The sequence below is a fragment of the Triturus cristatus genome, chromosome 7, assembly GCF_964204655.1.
Source record: "Triturus cristatus chromosome 7, aTriCri1.1, whole genome shotgun sequence".
In the NCBI taxonomy this organism is placed as follows: domain Eukaryota; kingdom Metazoa; phylum Chordata; class Amphibia; order Caudata; family Salamandridae; genus Triturus; species Triturus cristatus.
In genome coordinates this window covers 1,022,486,283-1,022,510,086 of record NC_140590.1, presented here as the reverse complement: position 1 = coordinate 1,022,510,086, position 23,804 = coordinate 1,022,486,283, and the positions used below count along the sequence as shown (strand labels likewise).

The 23,804-nt window shown below is 44.9% G+C and overlaps 1 protein-coding gene across 1 annotated transcript in view; it reads right to left on the bottom strand.

The window, feature by feature from the left end:
• Nucleotides 1-596: 596 nt before the first annotated feature.
• ATP6V0E1 (ATPase H+ transporting V0 subunit e1) overlaps nucleotides 597-23,804 on the bottom strand; it is a 222,188-nt gene continuing 198,980 nt past the window's right edge. Inside the window, exon 4 of the mRNA XM_085618082.1 lies at nucleotides 597-909. The gene's annotated coding sequence lies outside the window, so the exon portion shown is untranslated. The remainder of the gene's footprint in view (nucleotides 910-23,804) is intronic.

The following is a 23,804-nucleotide window of genomic DNA, read 5'->3' as shown; positions in this document are numbered from 1 at the left end:
ACTTCCCCCAATGATACTGGGCACATTCTGCTCTGTTATAACCTGTATTTTGCTTTTCTGTTTTGTTATCATTCGCCTTGCTGGTTGTAATGCTCTATAAAACTAATAAAAACATGTTTTAAAAAATAAATATATTCTCCTGAGTAGCTGCTAACACTAATAGTAGAAGTCCATACAGACCATAGCTGGACAAGACATGAACAAGCATCTCAGATTTGGACGCTTTCCAGTCCTACACCCAAGTGCACCTTGATCCATGTTCCACGAAAAGATCCTCAAAGGTATGTCATTTGGCATTAGAAAAATCCGAATCCAAAATGGAAGTTAATACAACTGCACAAACAAATTTCACTCGTTTGACATAGGACTTAATACTGAATTGGCATTTGTTCTTTCGCAAATATGGGGCCTTAGGCAAAAACAAGATTAAATAAAATACTAAACAATTTGCTCACATCTGATAGGTGAGAACAGAATTCTTTCTTAGGTCATTAAGGTCATTAACTTTAATAATACATTATATCTCTTGGCCTATTCAGAATGCGGGTGGAGCTTAGGCACATTTATCAATCCAGAGAAACAAATGTTTAACACTGTAGACGCAAAGCAATTTAATAGATAAACACATACAATATATTAATTTTGTAGAGCTCATGAAAAAATGAGCACTTTTTAATGAAGAAAATAGTTTAGTCTCATGTACTTAAAATTTCCATACTTAAATAAGGCACAGGTTTGTGAAACAAAGAACACTTTGCCCCAAAAGGGATGTATGAAGCAGAAGTTTCTGCAATACAAGTAAAGTTTTAAGGCTTTGTCATAAAATTAAGGCATTTTCAAAGTCTGTTGAAACAGCATCTTCCAAGGCAGTCTTTGGATGGGAATGTCAACCGGCGGTATCTGTGTTACCTGCAAAAAGATTAAGATGGCGCATTACTTTTTAGTCCAAAGTTTTAAACATGCCAGATTTCAATCGGTGATAGACTCTGAAATTGTTCCATTAGTGGTGGTTCTGGGACAAGTGGGACTCACCTATCAGTGCTCCGTCCTGCCTATGGGATTTTTCACTCCAGTATACTTGTAAGGAGAAGGAAATTAGGAAACATCTGGCACCAACCAGGATTAAATAGTGGTTACACCTCAAATCTGTTCACTATGTGCAACCTCTATGCTGGTGTCTTAGATTTCAGATAACCGGTACTCTACAAATGCAGACCTTCCAAAATAGGAGTTACTAAATCTTGAAAGGCTTCCTTCCTTAATGCAGAAACGCCTCAAGGGGACATAAAGCTACCCAACTGACCACTTGTAGATCTCCTAAAGATACTATCTTAACATCCCTGGATGATAAGGCATCTAAAAAACAGTTTATTATCAATACTTAAGAAAAGTACAATTGAGAAATAAGGGACAGTTGAAAACTATGTACACACTAACATCAGTGCTGCAGTTCTGACGCTCCACTTACTTTGCCCAACAAAGCAGCCACGGTTGCATTTATTATGCAACAGATTGCAACAATGTTCTCAGCAAGTGTGGAAAAGCAAAAATGGCTAGGGGTAGGTAGTGGTGGAGTGGGTGGAAGTAGATGTGGTGTTTCATGTAGTGCCAGAACCTCATATCCACCAAGATATGTCTAGAATGGAGGAATACCCTGTTCTATTAAAAGTGGGATTCCCAGGTGAGTCCCATTTGGTGCGACCATCACATGCCCTTAAGGAATTCCTCAAAGTGAAGGAGTGGATCTGGAGCACCAATGGAGACCAAGCCCTGGTGGGATGTTTGGCGCGGGGATTGCCCAATATAAATCCTCTTCACTTGGGTTACCTTCCGTTGCGTTTTATAAAGCAGGTGGATTGGCGGAAGTAGCACATAGGAAGTTGGTGGGGTTCTTGTATTTCTGTTACAACAACATGGGAGGGGATACAAAAGCAACAGAGTAGAGGGCTGGAGGAGCTGCATTGAGAGAAAGCAATGGACATAAGCACATGGGAAAGCACCTGGGAAACAGCCATATGGAGTGCAGGGATAGATAACTCTGTACATGATGGAGACAGCTAAAAACAAAATACAAGTATTTTCATGGCGTGCTTAACACAGAAGTAATGAATTAATGATGACGTGCTATAACAAGCTTATTAACCTTAAATTGGGGCCCGTTACCCATCAAACACATTCCCAAGCGCTGGTGTGACTGCAAATCTACAACCAAACTCAGCTTCTTTCTAGTGAGAAGGGCAAACCATGATGTCACCACCTTCATGTGTCCAATGAGAGAGTCTTGAGACCCAGTATCCAGGTCCGTTCAACCCCTTGAGTGTGGAGTCTAGCACCATCCGACAAAGAGCATCACAAGGTAGCTGTACTCCACAACGGTCGAATCTACTCCATTGGTTGTACTGAGAGAACTCTAGCTGCCTAAGCCAGGTAATCAATATGGTGCGCTACCCGATACAAAAAAATCAAGTTCCATGTTCTAAGGATAGGGAAAGGATGGAAAATGCCCAGCAGAACCCAATTTTAATGTGGAAGGTGCAAGGTAAAACTGGTTGAGCCAGAGGCATGCAACAGTGACACTGTAAGGAAAAAACGGGTGTGTTTATAGACATAAGTACACCAGAAAGTGACACAATTGGGGTTTAGTTTGAGAACACATCTAGGGCTTAGGGTGTTGAAGTCACAGATTTACCGGACACTTACAGAAACGTGCGTGGAAGACGTTACTGATTTGGAAGTATATCAAGTTAAGAATGGACATGGAGATGCTGGGTCCGCAGAAGAGGTTCATGTTTGTTCTGGTGGACTACACCTCTCATTGGGTCAATTTCAAATTTACAGCATCTACTACAACTAACAGTCTCATTTCCTTTTTGAAGAACATCTTTGTCTATGAAGGTATTCCGGCTACTCTTGTCACAGACAATGGGGTGCAGTTTGTTTCTGAGACAATGAAGGAGTTCATGGAAGAACTTAATATAAGGCATGAGAAGACTGCACTCTATTGTCCGAAAGCCAATGGCTTAGTTGAGAGAGTGAATCGGGTGGTGAAAGAACACATTCAACTAGCTATCACGAATGGGTTCAATGTAGAAGACTCATTAAGAGAGTGGTTGTGGGCGTACCACACCGCTCCCAATGTTGTTACTGGAGTATCTCCTTTTGTGTTCCTGAGAGGGAGGGAGCCTGGTACCAAAATGTATCGTAGATGGTTGGGAAGTGGGAAAAGTGTTTGTCCTGATCTATGCCAGAGCAAAGAGAAAGTAGAGTGTCATCAACAGAAGTACAAAGTTTGGTATGATGTCAAACATGGTGTCAAAAATGTGGATTTTGAGTCAGACACTCCAGTGAGGGTCAAGAAACCAACTCATGTGCCACTGGGGTTGAGCAAGTATGGGGTCTCCATACGGGTGGACAAGTCTGGTAAGAACGTAGTTCGTCTGGAAAATGGCCAGACATGGAGTAAGGATAGAATTGTGAACGATTTGTGAACAGATGTGTATTTTTAGTAAGTAAATTAATGTGAACACATTGTGATAATTGTTCCAGGCAATCTTCCCCTACATAGGGAGATGTGTTGTAAGCTAACAGTATATGTTTTCATGTAATGGTTCGGTCCGGCCCTCCCTGTCAGTCCCCAGTTATTAGTCCCTCCCAGGGAGCTCAGGTTAGAATGTTGGTGCTCCACCCTGAGAGAAGGAGAGTGGATGATCAGAAATAAAGAAGCTTGGACTCACCTGCTTTGGAGTCTGCATTTCTTTCTACTTTATAACAGGAACCTATGAGGGTTAGTAGAGCAACCACCAGCTTCTCCACTGGCAGCAATCACAGAATCCCTCAGTGATGTCATGACAATTGGTGACTGGGTGATTACTAAAAGAATGGGCTTGGTAAAAAAAAAAAAAAAGGAGAAAGTAAACTTTCCAAACCACAAAGGATGATAAAAGTAATGAACTCAGTGGTAACTCTTGATGATGGAAAAATGTGGAGCATAGGAAACTTGTGCAATATTGATGTTCATATTCTTGTATTTTTTATGATTTGTGAATGTTTTGTTAGTTATGAATTTTAACATGTATAGTTATTGACGTTTTATTGTAAATTCTTTATGGGGGGGGGGGGGGGGGAGATGTGTGGCGAATTCATTCTCTCTTACTGTAGAACTCGGTGATGTCATAGAATGACATCACTGAGGGATTCTGTGAATGCTGCCAGTTGATGGAGGTTGCTCTAGTAATGTGTACCTGTATCCTTATGAATACACTGCCTCTGTGGTTACTACAGTTGTTTTCATAAAAAGCAATACACATAATAAAGCACATACAATAAGACATAAGCATATTACCTATATGGAATCAAATAAAGACATAATACATTGATGGTTGAGTTTAAGGTGGTACCATGACATTCTAGGCAATACATTACGAGCTTAATGGCAGACACTTTGTTAGAGTAGACGTAGGGCTGTAGGAGCCACCTTAAAATTAATCATCTGTTATACAGTCAACTACAGAACATGTCCTATGAAGGGGAAAGAAAAGAATATAGAAATACAGAATATACAATGAACAGTATGCATCTATTAGTATAAAATATACAATGACAGTATGTAACTTAGTGCGATACAGCGATCTTGTTCGAGAACGTCTCATTTAGGGGACTAATTAGTCAAGCCTCCGAGATTTGTGTTTCATGGTGGTTTATGTGAGTTGGAGTATAGATCAAGGCTATCCCACATGTGTCTGAGGGGGGTTTCCATGGTGAGTTCTGGAGAGCTATGTTGTCAGCTCCCCTTAGGTTGAACACCCAGTTTAGCCAGCACTTGTAAGACGCTTTTCGTGTGTCTTTCCAATTGTTCAATATGATCTTAACCGCTGCTGTCAGGAGTAGGTCTAATAGTGCTTAACCTTAACAGAACTACAGTCTAAATACAACCTGGACTCCCTGGAGTTCTACAACTTCTTAAAAATAAAGCCAGCATTAACAAAAGCTAAACTACTGCCCTCACCTCCGTCCCTACCACAATACGTGGGGAGGATAAATAGATTAGGGCACCAGGTCTTTTGGATCTACAAATTAATCCGCCCAAAACAATCTGCCCTCAATGAGAAGCTTATATCCTACTGGGATTCACACTCCTCTTCCCTGATTTCTGAGGATGACTGGTCCACAACATGGAGCTCTGTCTCGAGGAATAAAATTTCACCAGCCCTTACCCAGACAAAATTCTGGCTCCTACATAAGGCCTATTGGACACCAGCCCGATTACACTCACACAAGATTTGCGAAGATCCTGACTGCTGGACCTCGCTCATCTGTTACTATTCTGCAAATGTGTGGAATCTTTTTGGGACGGGGTTTTTAGCCTTCTCTAAACTATTCTCATGTTCCCTCAAAAGAAAACTATCCACGCTGACATTCGGCTTCCTCAGGTTAGACTCATTGAACTAGATACGGCTGTCGAGTGTTTTATCGAGATAAAATTTCAACACTCTCTGTACATCTAGAGAATAAAGAGTTCTCTCGGCTGGTGTGGATGGGTTCAGACAGAATGTGGGTAATGAAATACTTTGATTAACATGGAAATCTGAAACCCCCTTAGGGAGGAATTGTGGGTGAGTTCTCTTATACTACTTTGGATGAATTGAAAACTGTGTAAGGTTCGTGAGAGCACAAAGCTTGGAGCTAGCTAACCCTGCGTGCTGATGTAATTACTACAAGGAAAGCTGTTTTCCAAGAGAGGTGTTGGAGGGATGCCTTGTGTATGGTCTTAAATGGGTGCTGCATAAGGCGGGAGAGTACTTCATTAAGCTCCCATGGAGGGGAAGGATACCTAATAGGAGGAAACACCTTCAAACCCTCTAGAAGTGTTTTTGATTATGGGATTTTGAACAAAGAGGGTTGTTAAGGACATTTCCTGTATGCTGTAAGATCTGCCAAGTGTACTTTAATGGAAGAGAATGGAGGCCAGATTTTGCAAGTTGTAATCAGTATGGAAGAATAACATTTTCTTGGCAAGTTGTAGGATCCAAACTTTTGGAGACACAGCAGGTGCAAACCCTCTTCCACTTTAAAGCTATACGCTGACTGGGTTGATGGTTGCTTGGCCTCTTTCAGGATTTCCATGCAGTCTTGTGGCAGGTTCAAATGTCTATAGTGTACTAGTGTCAGGATCCATGCAGCCAGATTCAAGTAGAGGGATTGGGGTTTACTGTCTGGCCAGCGAATTTAGTCAGTAGATCGGGTCTTCATGGGATGCGGTGACTGGTGAAGCAGGTCAATGAACCACCACTGACGTTGCCAATCTGGCGCTATGAGTATCATCTTGGCATTGGAGCAGGAGAGATGGATTAGAATAGCCTGGAACAGGGAGATCGGTGGAAAAGCGTAAAGAAATATACCGTAACAGTCGATCCATACGGCATTCCAGGGTGTCCCTGGTTGGTATTATTTTGAGGCGAAGTCATGGCATTTTTTGTTTTGTTAGGTGACAAACAAATATATGGAGGGTGTGCCCCAGAGCTCAAAGACCTAGTGAATGACTTCGTTGTGCAAGAACCATTCGTAGTTTTCTTGCAGAACTCTGCTGGGGGCTTCAGTCTGTGCGTTCTACTCTCCTAGAAGATGAGTCAATGTGATTCGTAGGTTTCGGCCGATCAACCAATTCCATGAGGACTGGGTTTCCAGTGAAAGACCTGGACCTCGCCTCCCACTGCTTGTTGAGGTAATACATTGTGGTTGCATTGTCTGTTTCAACAAGCAGGGTCTGTGACTTAAATGATGGCTGGAAGGCCTTGAAAGGTAGATGGACTGCTCCAAGTTCGAGGCGGTTGATGAGATCAGGCATCTTTTTAGGGGACCACATGCTCTGGATTTGTAGAGGATCCATGTGGGCTCCCCAACCTTAAAGTGATGCATCCATCACTATGATCAGAGAAGGAACCTATTGGTGAAAAGGCATTCCTTTAAGCAGATTGGTCGGGAAGCACCACCATTTGAGGGAATGTTTCACATGGAGGGACAAATGGATCCTGTCATTCCAACTGCCTGTTAGCTGATCCCACTAGTCTTCTAAGCATTCTTGGAGAGGCTGCATGTGGAGACAGACATTTGGAGTGAGAAAGATGCAGGAGGCCATTGTACCGAAGAGAGATGAAACCGTCCTCACCATGGGATGAGACGCTGTCATAAGAAAGTGACATTTCTGAAGTATCGATAAGCATCTCTCCTCTGAAGGACACCCTTTTGCCAGGATTGTGCCGATGGCAGCTCCCAAATAATACAAGGTCTGAACAGGGACTAGTTGAGATTTGTTACGATTGATCTGAAGTCCCAAGCGTAATAGGAGGTCACATGCCCAGTTGAAATGGAGTTGCGCTTCCTGAAAAGTTGACACCTTTATGAGCCAATCATCAAGAAAGGGAAAGACGAAGCCCTGGTGTTTCCGGACATGGGCAGCCACTACTGCCATGACTTTTGAGGAACTTCTGGGTGCTGATTTGAGGCCAAACAATAGTACATGGTATTAGTAATTGTCCAGCCCCACCACAAACCTCAGGAATTTCTTACGTTTTTGTCCTCTGGGATGTGAAAGTAAGCATCCAGGAGGTAGATGTAGCACAGCCAATCCCCTCCTTGTGGAGTCGGGGATAGAGTTGATGTGAGGACAGCATCCTGAACTTTTCCCAAAGAATCTATTTGTTGGCATATTTGTGATAGAGGATGGGTCTAAATTAGCTCGTCCTTTTTCTGTATCGGGAATAAATGCAGGCACTGCACTGTTGGAGAGGAACAGCTTCCACAGCATATTTTTTTTAGTAAGATGTTGACTCCCAATCACAACCCTTGAGGGGTTACTCCGCCCACCGCTCCCCGTTCTCTTCCCCACCAGACGCTATTTTGCACTTGCTTGCTACTTTCAAAATCCTTTTAATAACTTTAACCTACGATTTAGGCTTTTAAATTGTGTTTTACTGGACTGCATTGTTGTATTATTGAATTTGATTGCTGATCTCGGAGGGTTGACAACTTCCTGGTTATCCTGTTTGCCATTGAGAGACGCCATTTTGGGGCAGTGTGCTCTCTAGTTTATTTGGCTGATCAGGACCATAAATATGCGCGCTGCATGGACAAGTCGCTGGCGAGCCCAAGGCAAGGCCGCCTCTGCCCGTCAGCTCCCCAGAAGCAGCCAGCCCCGCTGCCCGCCGGGCTACCCATCCAGAGGGTAAGTTGCGCTATTCCAGCGAACATTTGCAGTCACTTCGTCCCCAACCATGCCCCCATTGTAGCAGCTGGGATGTGCCTATGTGCCACGATTCCATTTGCACAACTAGTGATTTTAGGATGGGATCGGGCCTGGCAAAATCAGCCCAATCCAGTGTTTCACCCAGTATGTTCACATGGAGGCCTCCATTTCATGCTGCCATGATCAACACACGGCCACTCAATAAACACCATCAAGATGTTTTTGACCTCCTTGTGGATAAACCAGTTGATCTCCTGTTTATTAGGAGACATGGCTAGATGATTCTTCTAATCCAATTGTCACAATGGCAATTCCTGATGTGATGGCTATAGGATCTCAAGAGCGGATCGTCCAGAGGGGGGGGGGGCAGTATATATAAGGATAAGTGGGTCTTTCACCGGGGTGAGGTTAGTTCATGGTGAGAATGAGAAGCCTTAGATTTCAGCATTCGGTTCTTGGCACATTTTACTCTGGGAGGCTCCCTTATCTATAGGCCTCCCGGACCAGCTGGGGCCTTTCTCAAAGCGTTGGGTGATGTGATTGTTCCCCGGCTCTTTGCTTCTCCCACTATATTGTCCTTGGTGATTTAAACATCCACCTTGATCAAACAGATACTAGGGACACACATGATCTTCTTGATATGCTACACCTTGCCCAGCTTTCTCAGTGTATTAGTCTCCCAACACACCAAGGGGGTCATATCCTTGATCCAATTTGCTCTACATTTCCCATCTTGGTGAATGATCCCCCTCCTGGTACCCTGGTCTGACAACTTCTTGACCTATTTTTCTTGGGTGGCAGCTAACGCCGACCCCCCCACTTTGATGCAACCGCAAACCGGGGTTTGGCAAAATTGATCCGATTGTGTTTAGCCAGGCCATGGCGGCCTCCAGGCCCGTTCTTGCTAAAGATCTTGAGGGGAGACTTGCCAGCTTCACAAGCTGGGTTTCAAATACAATGGATTTGTTATCCTCTGCCTCCCCCCATAGGCTTTCCAGGGAGTCGCCATTGAAACCATGGTTCACGCCTGACTTGAAAGTGCTAAAACAGGAGTGCAAGAAGCTAGAGCGGGATTGGCGGCGCAGAGAATTTAGTCCTTTGGCTAAAAATATGCTAAGGTAAAAAAATGTATTACTCTCCTATAGCCCAGGCTAAAAGCCTCTACTACTCGGCCCGCATTGACCTTGCCAGGAACAATACCAAGGAAACTTTCTCCATCGTCCAGAGCTTCATGACGCCCACAGCCAAATAGAGTACTCATCCATCCTCAGACACTTGGCGCTATAGTCTCTCTAGTTTTTTCATGGACACAATACGCACTATCCAGGCGTCTTACCTCCTGCAGCAGGGCTACAGCTGGGTCTCTGCCTCCGGTGACTCCACCTGTTAATCCCTATTCACTCCCTGACTGCCTTTACTCCCATCAACCAGTCTAGCTCTCTTAAGATTCTTAAGGGCTTGAAATCAGGCGCTCCATCGGACCCCTGCACAACCAGACTACTGGCAGCTGCTGCAGAGACTATCAACTTTGAAATCAATAGCATCATTAATATGTCCCTTCAGGAGGCTCGTGTCCCGGAAGTCTGGAAGCAGGCCAAGATTCTTCCCTTACTAAAAAGGCCATCTCTTGATCCTCTTGGCCCAAGGAATTACCGTTGCATCTCTTTTGCCAAGCGTGGCAAAGGTGTGCGAAAAGGTGGTGACTAAACAACTCAGAGTTCATCGAAAGCTCGGGCCTCTTACATCCGGCCCAGTCAGGGTTTAGGGCTTCCTTTAGCACCGAGTCAGCCCTGGTGGAAATCTCGGAACACATCCGGGAGTGTCTGGACGCTGGCAGGAGGGCAGCATTGATTCTGCTTGACCTGTCAGCAGCACTCAACACTGTTCCATACTCACTGTTGCTCACCCGACTTGCAGATATTGGTGTTTCTGGCACTGCTTGGGGAGGGCTTAAGTCCATTCTGGAAGGGCGGATGCAAAAGGTCTGGCTCCTGCCGTCTTCTTCATCCCCTCAGATAGTGGCCACAGGGGTCTTCCTTTACCCCTCTTCTTTTTAACATCTATGTTACCTCATTGGTCCACTTAGCTGAGGACTTGGGGACAAAAATTATTGCTTACGCTGATGACACCCGGCTCCTATTTACATGGGGCAAAAACGAGGATTCCATCTCGACCGCAAAAAATTGTTTGACCTCTGTATTTAATTGGCTAGCTGCTGCTCAACTTAAGTGTAACGAAGAGAAGTCTGAAATACTCCTCTACGGAAAATTCCCCCCTAAATTCGGGGAAATGCTCTGGCCATCTGAGTTCGCCATGCCATCCTCAACAGGGAAACCCGCTAAGAACCTGGGGGTTTGGTTTGAGGAGAACCTTTTGTTTTCAACACAGGTCAAGAAGCTTGCCAGTAATTGCTTTGGGCTACTTAAAGCACTCAGGAAATTTCTTCCTCTTCTTCCGAGGGCTGCTAAAGAAACGGTGACCCATGCCCTTATCTTATCCCAGTTAGACTACGCTAACGCTCTGTATGTTGGTAACCCTGGCTATCTGTTGATTAAGTTACAGGTGGTCCAAAATGCTGCAGCCAGGCTTCTTCTCGACATCCCTACTAGAAGCAGCGTGAGACAACATCTGCGCTCACTGCACTGGCTTCCCGTGGCAGAACGGGTCAAATTTAAATCCCTAGCCATTGCTCATCGCGCCCTTCATGGCTCAGGCCCTACCTACCTACAAAAGCGGTTCTCCTTTTATGCTCCTACGAGATAACTACGCTCTACATCTCAACTCCTAGCCCAGGTTCCCCACTTCAAAATGACAAAGGTTGGGTGGCTGCTCCCTTTCCCTGGCCTGGAATGCATTGCCATTTGCTTTACGCAACACTCAAGACCCCACTACTTTCAGAAAACCTGAAAACATTCCTCTTTGTTTAGCTCAACTCTTCCTACCCCTCACGGCTCACGCCGGCACACTCCTCGGAGTATCTGTGCACGTTATAAAATAAAACAACATTACATATTCAGATGGTAATCAGATGACTTTGGTGGCACTGTAGGAGAAGGACTTATGAACTTGCAACAGTAACCACTGCAAACAATATTCAGTACCCAGGCGTAGTTTGTTATTTGTTGCCACTCTGCCAGGAAATTCTAAATGCTTCCACCAACTGGATTGGGTAACGGAAGAGGGGGAAGGAACAATTCAGGATTTTGTGCCTGTGGTAAGCTTCCAGCCTTGAGTGGATTGCTGGGAGGCTTTTCCTCTAGGCGGCCAACACTGTTGAATATAGGGACGCTGTTGTTGTTGTCCCGAATATCAGGAAGAGGTTTGAACCCTCTGAGAATAGTATCTCCTTTGGTAAGGGTGGAATATTTTTTGTTGCTCCTTAGGCCTTTCTAGGCCAACTGCCTTAGGATGTCCAATTCGGTTTTCATACGGGACATATCATCCGTGTGACTGCAAATAAAGAAGACTCCGAGAAAGGCAGATTGACGATACACTGCTGTGACTCGGTTTTCACGCATGCCTATGGAGAGCCACACGATGGCAGTATTCATGAGCTGCGGGGGGAAGGAGGAATCCGCTACTGCCCTAATAATTTTGTTTAATACCATCAAACCTTCATTAACTACCTCCAGAAAATCTTTGTTTGTCTCTGGGCAGATCCTCAGCAAACTTCCGTACTGAGTCTCATAATACCCCATCATAGTTACCCAAGAGAGCAGTGCACTAGCCGCTTTCATGGAAGTGGGCGCAGTACCACATGTTTTACAGGCTACCGAATCAAACTTCTTGCTCTCTTTATCTGGTGGAACTGAGGAAGTAGAGGTAGTAGCATGGTGTTTCTTTGCTGCTAAGATTACCACCAAGTTGGGAGGGGGGTCTGACCCCAGGAAGAGTGGATCCTGCTCAGGTGGCCTGTACTTTAGTATTCTTGATGGGGCCGACTTAGCTGAAGCAGGGCTCAGGAAGAGTTCCAAGGCCGGTTCCAAGAGGCCTGGTACTAGAGGAAGAAGCAGTCTGAATGCTGTGCGTTGCTATAGCGTCTCAAAGATCACTGATATGGTTGAAGTAGGCATGGACACTTGGGATGTTCAATTTTGCCGCTCCTCTCACTAAGACTTCATGGAATGTATATCATCTATAGGATAGACTCGAGGTAGGAGAGTCTGTTAAAGTAGGTGAGTAGCATCCTGCAGAGTTGGAGGCCCACGAAACTACAGTAATTCTGTGCACTATATAAACGTAACAATCAACAACTTTGCTTGTGTGAGATTCTCCAGTGCATAAGTGATCCTACAACGATTCAGAACCTGTGAAAAATCACCATGCTGATCACTAGCAAACCTCAGGCATTCATCGGTTAGTATCAATAAATAACATCCCAACCAACACCTGAATTTGGCAGAATTAGCGCAGTTTGCCACAGGCAGTTCTGGACAAAACACGGAGCTTTCTATTGGTGTGTTAGAGACATTAAAAAAAATCTCAACTTCCAAGCTAAACGGTAATGATTAGTGGCGTGCATTAGTTTGCATGTAATAAACAGTAGCGGGCTGAGCAAAGCATCACAGCTGAGTTTCAGAATCACCAAACTTGCAAGCTTTTTATATTTTATCAAATGGCCGCGCACCTCTAGTCACCCATAACCTAGATAAAGCATCAAAATAGCAACTCTGTGATTCGCAACAGGGAATCATTGTTTAAGGAACACACATTCAAACATTGGCCCACGGACGGGCGGCTAGTTGGCACAATAATATTGTAAACCCAGACACAACAGCTCTAGGGAGGGAGGAGTATCAGGGCTCTGGTAATGCAGTAGGAAGGGAAATTCCACTGCTTGCATTGGCTTGGAGTTCCTGACTGGCTCGGGTTTTCCCATTTAAACAGCCGTGCCAGCAATATTACAGATCTGCTGTTGTATGGTCTACTAGCGGTTTCCAAAGGGCTGGGTACTTCCTTTCAGGAAGGAGTAAACCATCCAGAAGAAATCAATGAAACCTCTACCATATGCAGCAGTAGGAAGGTTCAGAGTGCCATAGAGTACCATTAGCGCGTGTAATAGTGGCCAAGGAATATTTATAGCTCTTAGAAAAGACACGGAAGGAAGTCGCATAGGTTATTTTACACTGATTTGTGGAGCACAATGTCCACTCACTGGCATATTTGCACGACTATGGAAGAACCTAGATTGCATTCTGATAACATCCGTGCTTTTGGTCTCTTAAAAAACGTCAGAAAGCCAGGCTACGTATGCATGACCACAAGTAAAGAGGTTGGCACAATCAAGTGTAAAGCAGCTCCAGAGCAGGGATCGCAACGTGGCCGGTAATTCTCTACTTTGTGCAAGAGAAATTGCATGCGACATTGATCCATGAGTTTTTTTTTTTTTATCAATCACACAGCCTTATGCTTTATTCTTTCCAGAAGTTGAACTGGGAATCAGTGTGTCTGGCATAGTGCAAAATTAAATGTGATCCCTCTGTTTTCGATGCAGTAATATTTGTGCGGCAGCATTCTGGAGGATCGGGCTTCCAGACAAGTTATCAGAATAAACCAGAGGCTCTGGCACCAACATTAATCATGGTGAATTTATATAGGAAGTTACAGAAACTTAGAAGATTCCTTATGCTACTTTGTCAACTCTATTACTTGCTTTTATCGCCAATCTGCTTTCCAAGGGTTATTAAAAAAAAAGTTTAAAAAAAAAAACACACTTCAAAACTTTCAGTGGTTCAGGCATGTGACGGCCAAAGCATGTCCCACCATTCAGGGGTCAAAAAGCAACCCTCCCACTCATGATATAGCAGCCATAACAACAACTTTTGTGGTATAAAGCAAAGGACATTGTGCAGCATCCAAATGCATTTTATGCGGTTATTTTGCAGCACTTAATCACTGAGTTATACACAACTGAGTCCTTGAATGGGGGTATTATGAAGGACATCCATTTAGCTAAGGAGTACAGTGCCACTTTAGGTTTTGAGAGCAGGAAACAAAGTACATACGTGAACCAAGAGTGTTCTGTGATTGGTCGCTACTCGCTGCCATAATACATCCCGTTCTGCATCTTTCTAGCTGGCAGCATGGCCTCGAAGCGAGGGAAGGACAGCAAATCTCTGGCGGGGGAATTCCGCCACCACAACTCCGGCTCCTCGGCGCTCACCTCCACTGCCTACTCTGGCCGCTTACTGCCCTACCAGCCAGGTACCAGCCAAGATGTATGGAGACCGGGCAAACCAAGCAGGGATAGCAGCAGTCACTCACGGGAGCACAGGCCCTCGGTTAAGAACCCCGTCCCCAGACGCCGGTCACAGCTCACATCACACTGGAGATCGCCGGTGTCTAACAGTGACCAGTTCCTCGGTAGACCTCTGCTAATTACGCAGGACAGGCTCGGTCTCAGAACGGCTCCCAAGAAGGAAAATAAAATATGCAAAACTGCTTCGTTTTGAGACCGACACACACAGACAGTTTTGCTAGAATTTCGCAAAACTGTGACAAAGGCACCGGGCGCTTTAGTCTTATTTCATTTCAATACGCTAGTTTACCACAACTCGCAGGCTAAACTAAATAACTGGAGCAAAGGGTCAAATAAGCAGCTTTGTGATAAACTATTCTATTACTCGTTCTAAATAGGAGAAAGGCACAACCAAAACCCACCCAATTAACCATCCGTCCTCCTCCGTGGCCTCCCGTTTAACAAAACACGCTAACATCCATTACATAATAAACCCCAGGCAGCAGGAGTAATGAGGTACAAACTTGGGGTGGGCGGAATTTGCGAAAGCGACTTTCGCAAATTATCGCGAAAATATTTACAATCTCCGCAAACACGCGGAAATATCGCGAAGATGCGGAAGTTTTTTTCCCGCCCGTTCGCGGTATTTTCTGCGTGTTCGCGGCTCGCCAACTTACCCATGCGGTTGCTTGCGGGCGCGGCCATCTTGTTTTCACTCTTCTCGCGGTGCATGATCGCGAGAAGAAAGACGTGATTGCGCGACGCATGACGTTACTGCGGGCGCGAACTGTCGCGAGACAGCGCAAATGGCTACCAACAATCCAACATCTCGTGGAGAACGCGACCGGATCGGAAAAACTTGTCGGCGAACGCGGGATTCCGGTAAGGCGATCGCGCGCGCGCGCATGTATTATTTTACAGCGCGAGCAAGAACCAAATTATCGCTAAGCTGCGGAATGCGGAAATTGACATTTTCGCGCTCTCCGCGGAACGCGAAAATGTCAAATTATCGCAATTTCCGCGAGCGGAACGTAAATTTAGCCCAGGCCTAGTACAAACCTGCAGAGGAAGCGTTTCCGCCAGAGCTTTCAACTTTGGAACTGAAGAACCATGTCCGGGTCTCGGCGTCGCCCCAACATCCTGAGATTCTGGGCATATTACTTATACTCGCCGTACGTAAAAATGAATGTGCTCTTGTGTAATGTAACTGGTGCTCATGTAAAGCGTTCATATACCTCTGGGTCGAGTTCGCGCTATGTAAAAACTGCAAAAACGAATAAATATAATAAACAAAATAGGATATCAATTATCCTAGGGGCACCAAGCACAGGGTACCCTTTCCCAATTATGCCACTGCTGAAGGCAGAACGAGGACAAAGTAGAGCAGGGGCTTGGCCTCCTTTGTGGTGGCACACTTCTACTTGCCCAACCAGACAAATAATAAGGGTGTTGCTGGTTTCCAGTGCGCAAGGATATTGCTTAGCATTTCCACCCCTAGCCCGCTGTTATCGCACATATCGATAAGCATCCCTTTGTGACAAAATACAGTTGCATCATCAACAAAAACAGAGCAACACTTTTTTTCTTGTGGGAAATCTGTTGCAATGTTTATTCACATTCTGTTATGAATTACACAGGTAGGATTAGCTTATGGGTGATCATAAGAGTGCAGCGCTGTTTAAGACTAACCGCTGACAGCCATTCTGAAACAATCTCCAGCCACCGGGCATTACGTTGTCATCTCATTATTTATCCAGTGCTGCATATTTCAAATTGGGGCTGCGGCCAAATGCTTTCATGTGGTTGCTGCACCCGTGCCACCACGGAACGAGAGAAGGCCAAACCCCAGCTGTCAGGATACCAACTGTCACTTCCGGGATGAAGGGGTCACTGTTGCGTTCTTCTCATGGCCCCCATGGCCTGAGGATCAAATTTTTAGCGCCCCATCGTCCTCAATGGGGTATTAATCGCTTTTTGCATTAAGATCACCTGTAAGACCCCTCAGGGTCGCGGTAGGCCACCGAGCCTTGGAGGGTTGCACGAACACCATCTCGGGAATGGGACTAACAAAACAACTATTTGAATTAGTTATTAAAAATCAAATTCAACAGTAAAGTCAGATTTTTAATAAATAACCTTTAGAAAGTTACCTTTTTCCTGTCTTGCATTCTCAGTAGCTAATTTGCACTGGCTTCTCCCGGCTAGTAATTTGCCGTGAATATGTGTGAAATGCCCCACTGAAACAAACAGGGTGACCTGAATGGAAAGAGAGGACTACTTTGAGCTCCTCAGCGTATGTTGAGTGGGGGCAGTGGGCATCTCAAAACTATAGAATAGAAACCCAACTCGAGTGTCAAATCCTGCTTGACAGGTCCGCTAGGTTCACATATAACACACAGGGCACATTTGAAAGGGAAGTGAAGAGGGTGCTAAGACAATTCTTGTGGATCCACTGTCTGGTTACTAAAGGACTCCGGTTTTGCCAAAACCAGATTTCTGTATCGGGGTTTACTGTGCATAGAGTGTCTGCTTCAAATTGGATTTTAGAGTTAGAGGTGGGACACTAGGATTACCATATTACACTACACCCATCCCACCTACCTCCAGCCCCCAGAGTCTAAGTTTAGTGTGACTGAAGACTTCAGCCATCATGAAATCCCCAAAGTGGGTAGGGCTGGCATAGGGAACGTTTACCCAACTTATTAGGGTGCAACCAGGAGTTATCCCTGTCCACTGAGTAGTACCAAGCATAAATAAATCAACATGCAGGGTTTGGAGGCAATGCTAAGTTTTCCGGCAGGATGGGACCCTTGATGAATGTTTTACTACAGGGCTGATCTTCCTCCAATGCTATCCTATTGGGCCTATTAGAACCCATTAAAAAGGTACCCACCAAAAATGTGGTAAGTTAGGAGAGCATAAGTGTATGAAATGCATGAATGTGCGCATGTTCTAACATGTATTTTAAATGACACCGATTGCAAATTAGCAGACACATTTCAATGAAGAATAGTTGTTTGGCTGGATCGGTCAACGTACGATCCGGAAGAAAGCCACGGGACCCAGTGGGGGCTAAGATGCCTGAAACATGTCGACCATGATTTGATTGATGCCTGGGGGGCCTTAATTTACTCCATTAGGCATCACAAACGTTTTTAACCTTATCCTAGTACCAGTTGTTAAAGAATCCTTCCTTTTAGGTACTAGAGGTAATTTTAATTGCACATACATCCAAATAAGGAAATCTCCAATAGAAGTGTTCCCTCCCTCCTTCTAGAGGTTGAGCCCATCTGGGCACACTAGGTGCTTTGGAAGTGGACTCAAGGAGGACGCATGGAGGGAAGCAAGAGACCTTTTAAAAACTATTTTAGTATTTCCAGGGTAGGAAAGGCATCATAGCAGCTCCACTCCCCTCATTAGTTTGGCGTACATTTTGAAGTTGAGCAGTTCCAATCATTCTACTTCTTACTATCCCTCTTTTGTTGATTTGTATAAGTATAACCCCTTCAGAAAACTTCCAGGACCTGTGTAAGCTCAGAAGAGGGGTGGATCTGCTGCCTGTGACCTAAGAGGAGCCCTTAAGGACTGGACCTGCTCCCTCTTTTACCCAGGACAAAAAACGGACTACAAGGGTCATAAAGTGACCTCCTGTTCATGCTAAATGGATACAACAAGCTAATAGAGGCCTCTTCCTAGAAGTACCCAACTGCTCAGTGGCAAATGGACTCTGCTGTTTGACTCTTCTTGAAACCCTATTCATCGCTAGGTGCCTCTCCCGAGGGGCTTTAGAAGTGTACTCCTGTGGTGGATCGGGTCCTAAAGACCAAGTCAGACGGTAAAATCTTTGACCTGGTTGGCATATTTGACATGCGCTCTAACGTGGTCCACCTTAAATTGCACCTATGCCCAGCCTACCATGAATATTGACTATCACTGACGTTTTGTGCTTATTGGCATAATTTCTGCTTACAACTTCAAAAAATCATATCGCCAGTTCCCCTTATTGAAGTTTTGTAATTTTGTTTATTCATTTTTACTCTTTTTTTTTCAGAATTGGCTTATGAATTTTATTGTTTTGAATTCTGACTTTAAGGTTTGCTACTACATAAATACTTTACACATTGCTCTAAATTAAGCCTGTATGCTCTTTGCCATGACTACCAGGGGGATGAGCTTAGGTTAATTTAGCGACTTGCAGGGTTCACACTGTAAAGAATTGAGATTATTAATTGAAGTGGGCAGTCGCCCAACCGAAATAATCCCATTGCTTACAGACTACTTAAAATCAGGTGGCAAATGGGTAAAAGCAAACATTTTAAGCTGTTTAGAAGCATTTCTAAAAATGTTCACAATGTTTGCAAAATGAACACTGCACATTTTTGTTTAGAGAGAAGAAGAAACAAATATCCTGATCAGAATAGTCTATGGCAGCAGCTATTCCCCTCCGCTTAGGGGGAGGAGCCTCGCCCCACTGCTCTGTGAGCATTGCAAAGGAAAAATAAAATGATAACCGAACACGATCATCATTTTATTTTTAGTATGAAGCCAGGTTAGGGCTGGGCTTATGTCAGAGGGAGAAAGAGTGATTGGTGCACCGTAAGTGTGCATGATGGTTTGGCCAGCCGTTTTGGACTCCCCCGGCTGTATTACAAAGCACAGGCTCCCACTCGTGTCTGAGTGCCAAACCAGTCCGCTCAGCCCAATCACAACACTGCTGTCATGCTAGCAATAGCAGCATCATGAGTGGCTGGGGAGTCTGGGGGCCTGGGTACTGCCGGGAGCCAGGAAAACAGGGAGGATGGAGGAGAGGCGGTGGCTGGCGACCGACGACCAGCAGGTAAGTCTTCTCTTTTTCTTAATATTCCCACCCCCACCCCTACCACCCTACCAAAACCCGCTACCGCTCTCTACCAGCCGCCACTGGTCTACGGGTCACTTTGAGACCGCAAACTGACAAAAGTCTGAACAACTAAAAATTGCCATATTTAGCCCATGTCCTAGTCAAAGTCCAGTGATTGTATTTCAACCTTCCCTTATATTGAATCAGAAAAACAGGAACAAAACACTCGACTATGCACGTTCTACCGATGAAGTGACCAAACGTTATTTACTTGTACACTTTATCGGAAACAGTGGCTGAATATACTAAAACTGCTTTCCAAACTCGAAGTGATTGACACTAGACTGAAGACATTCACACAGTAATTGTAGCCCTGGACTTCATTGCACTGTAAGAACTCCCAATATATCCCAAAATCATCTCGGGTCCCATGTAATGCGTGGTACTCTGACTCAGTTTCACAGTGCGGGACAATAGGGAGGGGCCACAGAGGGGGCCCAATACCAAATATCATGAATTCAATAAATACTCTCTCAATGAGGGCAGTTTTTTCAACTCGGTCTAAGATCTACCCAACTCCCTTCCTTCATCCAAATCTTCAATAAGTTTAGGATTCACCTGGGCAAAAATCATATGCATTTTTTTAGGCACTATCCCCTCCTTTATATCCTCATTCCACACATCACACTTGCCCCCTAGCTAGCACCCATAGAATGGTTGTCTGTTCGTCAGTATTCGCTCCAGATACTAGGTGGTAATGCATGCTTCTATTTCTAGGTTTGGGAGTAAACCAAGATACAATGTACAGGCTACAAAGTAATAATGTTCCCGGCACCCTCTGCATTTTGGACATCACTTAATACCAGAGCCCCCCAGCCCCCAAATCCTGGATGTACAAATCATGTAAATCAAACCAGCAACATTCACTCCATTTCTTGAGCAATTCCATTGGTGTGTGGGATATAGCTTATGTAGAACTGAAGGCATAAAGTAAACTGTGCAAGAATTTAAAAGGTGGAAGGAGAAATTCAGCATTACTCCCCCCCCCCCCCCCCCCCCCATCCCCTCGGCATATTCCATAACTATTTCAATTGCCGGCCAAGATTTGCATACTGCTGTCCCGTTCCCACTGCCTTTATCAGCAGTTCAGATTGTGGGCGCTCCACACACAATGACCTATAGAGAGAAGACAGCGGGCCGCCACCTTGGGTCAGTGACAAAAGTTCCAGAAGTACTTTAGATTCAGGGTGCTGTACCTGGTTATCCCTCCCATGTGACGTGTTCCTCACATCAAGTTACAATTATGAGCCAGAATTAACTCAAATGATGCAGCCATGGGCTCAATCTTTCTCAGTTAGGACCCCTAAAATGGAGACACTATAAAACTTTCAACTACTGAGTAATCGTCGGAATGAAAACCTGGACAGGTACACTATTTTTGTATTATTGTTCTTTCAATGGTATCGTATTCTGGTGCTAAGATTCGGAGCAAGTTGCTTTATAATATGTGCTATAAAAAAGAAACCATCGCCGAGATACCAATATCTAAAACAATTAAGACCGATTTCTTTCAAGTGTAAACTTAAAGTTAGGTAGAAACTCATGACGAAAGACAGTTTTTTTCAGCAATTACATTTCATAATGGATTAGGGAGAGACTGTGACATTATCCAAGTGTAGCAGTGGGCACAGCCGGAGATGTGTAAGACACAGATGCTGGGAAGAGACAAGCGAACAGTATGTGCTAGTGCTGGGAACGGATATCATTTATCAATGGATCTTTGTGCTTCTGACAACAGCTGACTGTTCCGATCAGGGTTCATGGACGGCCAGTCTGATATCTTAAACTTACTCCTGTAATACATTAGTCTGTTGCTCCTCAAAGGCTAAGAAGCAGATGGATAATATCCACCCCAAACAAATGCTATTTTGTAAGTGAGATGCCGGGACAAATGCCAAATCTTCCGCCCACTGCATTACTCAGCAGAAACAGGCTAAAAACCTTTATTTGCTAGGGGGCAGGATGCTGCTCCCTCTTATATTGACCCACTCATATTCACGACTCTCCATTCGCTTTTCATACCTGGTCACGGCATTCCAATGTAGGCCTTTCATACCTGGTCACAGCATTCCAACATATTTATGTCTAGGGCTCCAGGGTCCAAAATGCAAAGTATTCATGAGTGACAAACCAAATGACCATATCCACATAAACATGCATGCTAAACGTATGGGCATTAGAACGTCTAGGCCAAAGACTATAGGGTACATGATGGTTTACTTATCACCTACTTTAGTTCCAAGTATGCCTTCAACTGAAACACCTTGCAAGTGGTCTCGCCACCTCCACCCACCCCTTCTGAGTTCTCAGAGCCTCCTTTCCTTTCAGCCATATATTTCCCCCCATCCTATAAGCGTACAGGAGCTATGAAACTTCTGACCTACTACTTAAAATACATACATTGACAGGGAGAACTTTTCCCAATATTTCTACTCTTACAAAAATCCAAAAACAGGTACTTTAATAACCATTGTAGAATAATCCCCTGCATGCCATTTATCTAATTTTACAATAAAAAACACTAGAATCATTAAACAAAAAAAAGGTATGCGTTTAGTAACAGATTTTTTTCTGGCTTCTTTACATAAGCAATGAATGACCCCCATTTAACCTGTAGCCCCCCATGATGCATACACTGCCGATACAGTAACCAACACAGAAGTAACAAGCATTTGCAATGCAATAGGTCTCGCATTTATGCAAGTTTGAGCTATTGGCATTGTAAATGTCATTGCCTTTTATTTACATAGATAAAAGGCATTTGTATTTACAATGCTAATAGCTTCAACTCATGCAAACGTGAGACCTATTGCATTGCAAATGCTTGTTTTGTTTGGCAGGGAAAACAATATGGTCGTGTGATACCAAACTACAAAAAAAGTCCCATTCAGAATATCAGCTAGCGCTTTATCACAAAGGTATTTTGTAGATGCGGAGCTAAGAATAGTAAATCACACGGTAAGCAGATGCAGTGCTTAATTTGAGCCTGTGGTTTCCAGTGCTTGGTACCAGCAATTAATTGTCAGAAACGGCACTTATAACAGTCTGCCACATGGCGACACGGTTTGTCTACTTTCAAGATGAACACAACAATCATGGTTTATTAGTTCAATATACATTAAAAGTGACTAATACCTGATGTCCAAACCATTCTTACAGTTTTGAGGGCCTGGACCAGTCTAAATTATTAAACTTCTGGGAGTGTGAGGGTTAATAGTTGTGTTGGTTCAGTCATTGGCAGCGATGTTAGGAGCAATGTGTTGTGCAAGCTGCAGCGGGCTCTTGATGGGGGCCCTGGCACGTATGTTTTTACAAATTAAGCACTAAGTGGATTCGGATGAAAGAATAGTGAATCTATACGTCCCTCTTTATATTTATCTTCAATATATGGCGACGCCGGGCCTTGCTCATGGAATACTTTTTTAAGTCGATATTTCGACCACAGTTTGGTGACGTATGCCCAGGTCTTGCCATTGGGTGGTCACAGCTCTGTGCTTCCACGCGCCTTTGTCATTAAAGAGAAGCCGTACGATTGTTGATGGGCAGAGCTTTCTAGCGCTTGAAAGAATACTCCCGAGTTAACGCGATCTGATAGTGACCGCCACACGTGCATTGGCTGCAGGGTCTGATGCGATGTCTGCGGCACGTACGCCCTTCCCAATCACTGTGGACACTGGTGCCAGACACGCACGTTCGCGGAGCCGTCCGTCAGCTCCAGCACCCACACTCCCTGTGCCAGGCTGCAGGTGCAGCGGTTCATTCATGAGGCGTGTCAGCTGACTGCCTGCTGCCAATCCAGGGGCGATGGGGCACTGGCTGGCACTCCACTGCTGCCTGTGTGAGCTGGCAGAGGGGGAGCGGGGCAGCAGGGGGGCACCCTGCAGGGCTGGAGAGGGGCACCTACACGTGCACGGCTTAACAGGTGGCATCCTCAGTGAGAACCGGCCATGAGTGGAAAGAATACCCCCGGGGTGAGAGTCGTGCAGGGGCGGGGAGGAGACGCCATCAGTGAGTGCCGAGCAGGGAAGCCTCGCGTCAGCTCCTAGGGACGAGCGGTGGTTGCGCGCGCACGCCGCCATGCACGCATTGGGACAAAAAAAAATGCGCACGCATGTGCACAAAGATGGCATCGGGCTGTCCACATGCGCGTGCATTTTTTTGTCCCTACGCGTGCATGTTTACCATTGTGAATGGCGAGAGCAGCCATATCTGTCCATCGGTAAGCGTGTGCTTTCAGCGTTGGTTGAATTGATTACAAAAGGTGCTCTCCATGGCGAGCAGCCCATGCGCTGCTTTTCACCAGGCGAGACCTAAAAAGGGACCAAACTACTTGTACTTCGTTTCCTTCCATCTGTCATTGGAACCCAGTGAATATTCAGTGTGTGACTTAAGTGGCTTGCAGCAACCCCCAGACACCCGCAACA